Here is a 7174-nt window from a genome sequence, read left to right as displayed (position 1 = left end):
TCAGCTCCTGCGAAGACGGCCACTCCATCTTCAGCTCCTGCGAAGACGGCCACTCCATCTTCAGCTTCTGCGAAGACGGCCACTCCATCTTCAGCTCCTGCGAAGACGGCCCCTCCATCTTCAGCTCCTGCGAAGACGGCCGCCCTGACTCCTGTGAAGACGGCCATCCCAGCTCCAGCTCCAGCTCCAGCTCCAGCTCCAGCTCCAGCTCCAGCCCCAGCCCCAGCTCCCGCTAAGACAGCAGCTCCAGCTCCAGCCCCAGCCCCAGCTCCTGCAATGATGGCCGCCCCAGCTCCTGCTCCTGTGAAGATAGCAGCCCCCGCTCCAGCCCCAGCTCCTGTGAAGACGGCCGCCCCAGATTCAGCTCCTGCTCCTGTGAAGACAGCAGCCCCAGGTCCAGCTCCTGCGAAGATGGCCACCACAGCCCCCACTCCCGCTAAGACGACCGCTCCAGCTCCCGCGAAGACGGCCACTCCATCTTCAGCTCCCGCGAAGACGGCCACTCCATCTTCAGCTCCCGCGAAGACGGCCACTCCATCTTCAGCTCCCGCGAAGACGGCCACTCCATCTTCAGCTCCCGCGAAGACGGCCACTCCATCTTCAGCTCCCGCGAAGACGGCCACTCCATCTTCAGCTCCCGCGAAGACGGCCGCCCCAGCTCTAGCCCCAGCTCCCGCGAAGACAGCAGCCCCCGCTCCTGCTCCTGTGAAGACAGCAGCCCCCGCTCCTGCTCCTGTGAAGACAGCCGCCCCAGCTCCTGCGAAGACGGCCGCCCCAGCTCCCGCTCCCGCGAAGACGGCAGCCCCAGCTCCAGCTCCTGTGAAGACAGCGGCTCCAGCTCCAGCTCCTGTGAAGACGGCCGCCCCAGCTCCAGCTCCTGCGAAGACAGCAACTCCAGCTCCTGCGAAGACGGCAACCCCAGCTCTTGCTGTACTCTTCCATAGGTAATGTTCTGTTTGAATTAATGATGTTGGTGTAATGAAATGAATGATGTCAATGAAACAATCTCCTCGATCCAAACCAGTCTGGATTCAAAAGCGGTCACTCCACCGAAACAGCCCTGTTGTCGGTGACCGAGGCCTTAAAAACAGCTAGAGCAGCAGCTCAATCCTCGGCTCTCGTCCTGCTTGACTTATCAGCTGCGTTTGATACAGTCAACCACCGCATCCTTCTGTCCATACTGTCAAGTATGGGCATTTCTGGCAAGGCGCACTCCTGGTTTGAATCGTACCTCACTGGGCGCTCGTTGAACGTGTCATGGCAAGGTCAGCTGTCTGTACCTCACCACCTTACCACAGGGGTGCCCCAAGGCTCTGTGATGGGACCACTTCTCTTTGCCATTTACACCACCTCGTTGGGCCCTATCATCCGCTCGCATGGTTTTTCATATCACTGTTATGCCAATGATACTCAACTGTTTCTGTCTTTCCCTCCTGAGGACACCACTGTCTCGGCGCGTATCTCGAACTGTCTTGCTGATATATCCACATGGATGAAAAATCACCACCTTCAGCTGATCCTGGCCAAAACAGAACTGATGGTCTTTCCAACCAAACAGGTCATCCACCACAACATCAATATCAATATTGACTCTTTATTTCTTGTTCAATCCAAAACAGCAAGAAACCTCTGGGTCATTATTGACGACCAACTGACCTTCACGGCCCACATCGCCTCTGTCTCCAGGTCGTGCCGCTTCGGCTATACAACATCCGCAAAATCAGGCCGTACCTAACCCAGTATGCCACCCAGCTGCTGGTGCAAACCTTGGTGAGTTCCCGCCTTGACTACTGCAACGCCCTCCTAACGGGCCTGCCGGCTTGCGTGGTGAAACCGCTACAGATGATCCAGAACGCGGCGGCGCGTCTGGTGTTCAACCAACCGAAGAGGGAACACGTCACCCCGCTACTCATTGAGCTCCACTGGCTGCCTGTAGCTGCTCGCATTGAGTTCAAGTCACTTATGCTTGCCTACAGAGTGATTGCTGGTTCTGCTCCCACCTACCTAAATGCTCTTGTAAGGGCAAATGTTACACCCAGGATGCTGCGCTCGTCCAGTGAGCGTCGTTTGGCTCTGTCGTCTGTGCAAGTACGGCAATCCAGACTATTCTCATTTGTAGTTCCACGTTGGTGGAACGAACTGCGTAGCACTACCAGAGCAGGGGCGTCCCTCTCTGCCTTCAAGAAGCTTTTGAATACCCAACTAATCAGAGAGCACCTCCCTTCCTAAACTGGCACTTCGACTAGTGCTTAACTCGCACTTACAGCGGTTACATTCCTGCACTTCTTTTTCTTTTCTATTTAGTTTTTCTTATTTCTTATGTAAAGTAGTATTTATTGTTACACCAGGGTTCTAATGCTCGTAGCGTTCCCTTGTACGTCGCTTTGGACAGAAGCGTCTGCTAAATGACTAAATGTAATGTAAATGTTCTGTACTCTTCTGTATAAAATGTTCTGTTGTGTGAATTAATGATGTTCTGTACTCTTCCGTAGATAATGTTCTGTTGTGTGAATTAATGATGTTGGTGTAATGAAATGAATGATGTTCTGTACTCTTCTGTAGATAATGTTCTGTTGTGTGAATTAATGGTGTTCTGTTGTGATGCAGCTCTTCCTAAGCTCTGTTTTATTGTACCAATATTGTTCTGTTGTGGTAAGGTTTTCCATGGTGAATGTGACCCATAACTATTGTTTTCATTATTTTGAAGGCCTGACTGAGTTTTTTTTATTATTATTATTATTATTATTATTATTATTGGTACCATTTTAACTTTTGTATAATGTGTATTTCTTCTGACACATGACATCACCCCTGTGCTTTGGGCCAATTAGGGAGAGTTCAGCTACCTGATAAAAGGGTTAGTTTGGGGTTAGATAATGTTCTGTTGTGTCAATTAATGATGTTCTGTACTCTCCCGTAGATAATGTTCTGTTGTGTCAATTAATGATGTTGGTGTAATGAAATGAATGATGTTCTGTACTCTTCTGTAGATAATGTTCTGTTGTGTGAAATAATGATTTTGGTGTTATGAAATGAATGATCTTCTGTAGATAATGTTCTGTTGTGTGAATTAATGGTGTTCTGTACTCTTCCGTAGATAATGTTCTGTTGTGTGAATTAATGATGTTCTGTTGTGATGCCGCTCTTCCTAAGCTCTGTTTTATTGTACCAATATTGTTCTGTTGTGGTAAGGTTTTCCATGGTGAATGTGACCCATAACTATTGTTTTCATTATTTTGAAGGCCTGACTGAGTTATTATTATTATTATTATTATTATTGGTACCATTTTAACGTTTGTATAATGTGTATTTCTTCTGACACATGACATCACCCCTGTGCTTTTAGCCAATTAGGGAGAGTTCAGCTACCTGATAAAAGGGGTTAGCTTGGGGTTAGATAATGTTCTGTTGTGTGAATTAAGGATGTTCTGTACTCTCCCGTAGATAATGTTCTGTTGTGTGAAAGAATGATGTTGGTGTAATGAAATGAATGACGATCTGTACTCTTCTGTAGATAATGTTCTGTTGTAAGAATGAATGATGTTGGTGTAATGAAATGAATGATGTTCTGTACTCTTCTGTAGATAATGTTCTGGTGTGTGAATTAATGGTGTTCTGTACTCTTCCGTAGATAATGTTCTGTTGTGTGAATTAATGATGTTGGTGTTATGAAATGAATGATGTTCTGTACTCTTCTGTAGATAATGTTCAGTTGTGTGAATGAATGGTGTTCTGTACTCTTCCGTAGATAATGTTCTGTTGTGTGAATTAATGATGCTCTGTTGTGATGCCGCTCTTCCTAAGCTCTGTTTTATTGTACCAATATTGTTCCGTTGTGGTAAGGTTTTCCACGGTGAATGTGACCCATAACTATTGTTTTCATTATTTTGAAGGCCTGACTGAGTATTTATTTATTTATTTATTCATGTATTATTATTATTATTATTATTATTGGTACCATTTTAACTTTTGCATAATGTGTATTTCTTCTGACACGTGACATCACCCCTGTGCTTTGGGCCTGTAGTGGTATGGGCTAATTAGGGAGAGTTCAGCTACCTGATAAAAGGGGTTAGCTTGAGGTTTAGATAATGTTCTGTTGTGTGAATTAATGATGTTCTGTACTCTTGCGTAGATAATGTTCTGTTGTGTCAATTAATGATGTTCTGTACTCTTGCGTAGATAATGTTCTGTTGTGTGAATTAATGATGTTCTGTACTCTCCCCTAGATAATGTTATGTTGTGTGAATTAATGGTGTTCTGTACTCTCCCGTAGATAATGTTCTGTTGTGTGAATTAATGATGTTGGTGTAATGAAATGAATGATGTTCTGTACTCTTCTGTAGATAATGTTCTGTTGTGTGAATTAATGGTGTTCTGTACTCTTCCGTAGATAATGTTCTGTTGTGTGAATTAATGATGTTCTGTTGTGATGCCGCTCTTCCTAAGCTCTGTTTTATTGAACCAATATTGTTCCGTTGTGGTAAGGTTTTCCATAGTGAATGTGACCCATAACTATTGTTTTCATTATTTTGAAGGCCTGACTGAGTTTTTATTTATTTATTTATTTATTTATTATTATTATTATTGGTACCATTTTAACGTTTGTATAATGTGTATTTCTTCTGACACATGACATCACCCCTGTGCTTTGGGCCAATTAGGGAGAGTTCAGCTACCTGATAAAAGGGTTAGTTTGGGGTTAGATAATGTTCTGTTGTGTGAATTAATGATATTCTGTACTCTTGCGTAGATAATGTTCTGTTGTGTGAATTAATGATATTCTGTACTCTTGCGTAGATAATGTTCTGTTGTGTGAATTAATGATGTTCTGTACTCTTGCGTAGATAATGTTCTGTTGTGTGAATTAATGATGTTCTGTACTCTCCCGTAGATAATGTTCTGTTGTATGAATTCATGATGTTCTGTACTCTTGCGTAGATAATGTTCTGTTGTGTGAATTAATGATGTTCTGTTGGGAATTGCTACAGTTCCTACTTGTATGGACATAGAAAAGAGATGGAAAAGTTTGCTCAATTTTAATTCAATAATTTGGCAAGCAGTCATAGGGTAATTTCTAACTATAATTGAAAGTGGATGGGAACCTGGAAGAAGATATGTTATATGTAATTGTAGGAAAGTTTTTTTTTTTCTTTTTTTTTCTCCAAGATTTGTGTAGGAGATGTTGATGGAGATACTGCCACAACAGAAGCAGTACCTGACCCAGTGGGAAAAGGCCACAAAGAGAAGCGACTCCGGCCCTAATCATGGCTGCACCACAATACATGAAGATACCTGCGCAGACAACCTGGGCTTTTCAGATGGAATCAGCGATACTGGCAGGACGGGGTCACTCAAATTCAGCAGCCAAAACGGATCCGTCCTGTCCTTTCATTCACACGGCTGTACAGTGTTGTTTTGCGCACGAGTGTCAGACAGACGAAAGTGCTATTGCGCCACCATCACCATGGTAACTAAGAGAGAAATAAACTCCATCCTGCTCTTTTGCCAGTTAGGGATGGTCGTGCAACAGCGCTTTTGAGAAATCCCGGATGATAAATCTTTAGTAGTTGTGTGTTGGTTTTTTAAAGGGGAAAAACTTGTGATTCCTGTCTTGTGTGATACAGTATGATGTCCTTGTGGCCAAGTATTTTAACAGGTTGTGTGTTACTTGACAACCCCTTTCTTAAAATATCTGCACTTACATATTTTTATATTTAGGCAAAAAACTACTAACTTGCTACTTAATCAAATAGTTAATATATAGATGTGTTATACTTGAGGTGAGAAGACATGGGTTTTTAAAAATGCGTTTTTTAAATATCGCTTCAGAGTAAGCTACAGCCCTGGAGCGCCATCTGGCGGTGCATGTGCGTGGAGCAGGCATCTGCATCACACATTTTATGAACTACGTTGATCAAACTAAAGTACCAGTAAATGTATCGAATTGAAGTAGTCATTAGGATATAAGGCAACAAAGTTAAAGTGCCATGGAAGAAAGACCCGCGTATGAAGTTGAAGAAGACCTCTAAAAATAAGCACAGTTTTGAAAATAAACGTTTCAAGGTAAGCAGGGGAGGTAAGTAAAGGACTTCGAGTGCCATCTGGCGGTGGATTTGTGCAGAGCTGAAGATGGAGGAGCCGTGTTCTTTGCACTTAGGGCCGAAAGGAAGATAAGGTATGCTAGATCGAAGGAGAATGATGTCCCTAGATATTATATCTACAACGGAGTATTACGAAAACTGCAGATTAAGATGTGATCGTAGACAGACGAAGTGGCTGAGATGACTTGTAGGCGATTAAACCGGAGAAACTAGATGCAAACTTTGAACGCACTTTTCATTAAAGGGTATGTATACATTCACTAGGTTACTTCTGTATACATAGGCAAAAAGGCTTACACAGGTGAAATACATAGTTGTCTCTACTACACTGACTGAAAAGTCATTTGAAAATATACTTGTTGGTGTGCTCGTATTCTTCCATGTCCGGGTTGTCGACTGGGTGGAGCTGGTCAATGCTATGAACCAATGACTCGACAGGAAAGCACGATATGTGTGTTACCCATAATGCAATGCACCGCTCTTCTAGACCGTATTTTTTTTACTATTTTAAAAGTATATAAGCATTTTAAAAGTTGTATTCAAACCATACCTAGATTAACGTGTCCATTGGCTTGGTTCACATTTTTTGTTTCACGAATGTGCTGGCTCGAGCGTATTTACGACAAAGAACAATGAGACACCAGAGGTCCTGCGACCACGTCAGGGTAGTCGTATAAAGTGACCTCGAACATTGGTATAGTTCGTGCTCGCTTCGGCAGCACATATACTAAAATTGGAACGATACAGAGAAGATTAGCATGGCCCCTGCGCAAGGATGACACGCAAATTCGTGAAGCGTTCCATATTTTGAGGTTTTTCGCCATATTTCGAGGTTTTTGGCCATTCTTCGAGGTTTTTGGCCATTCTTCTCTGTCCTACTTTCCTTTGAAAACACGTTCTTCGTGGTTGTAGTACGCCGACCAGCCGCCAGAGGGCACCTTCGACCATTTGTAGCTGCAACACACCAGCCTGCCTCCAGAAGGCGCCTTTGACTATGGTTGCCTTTATTAGTCGCTGTAGTACAATTACCTGCCGCCAGATGGCAATATTGACCATGGTCATATCACCAG

General features: G+C 43.7%; 1 non-coding gene across 1 annotated transcript; it reads left to right on the top strand.

The window, feature by feature from the left end:
* Positions 1-6807: 6807 nt before the first annotated feature.
* Positions 6808-6914, top strand: LOC122133557. The gene has a single exon (XR_006152864.1). It is a non-coding gene; the product is annotated as a U6 spliceosomal RNA (small nuclear RNA).
* The last annotated feature ends 260 nt before the right edge of the window (positions 6915-7174 follow it).

This window comes from Clupea harengus, chromosome 15 (assembly GCF_900700415.2).
Source record: "Clupea harengus chromosome 15, Ch_v2.0.2, whole genome shotgun sequence".
Classification (NCBI taxonomy): domain Eukaryota; kingdom Metazoa; phylum Chordata; class Actinopteri; order Clupeiformes; family Clupeidae; genus Clupea; species Clupea harengus.
Note: the sequence above shows the minus strand (reverse complement) of the source record. Positions and strands in the feature narration are given on the sequence as shown.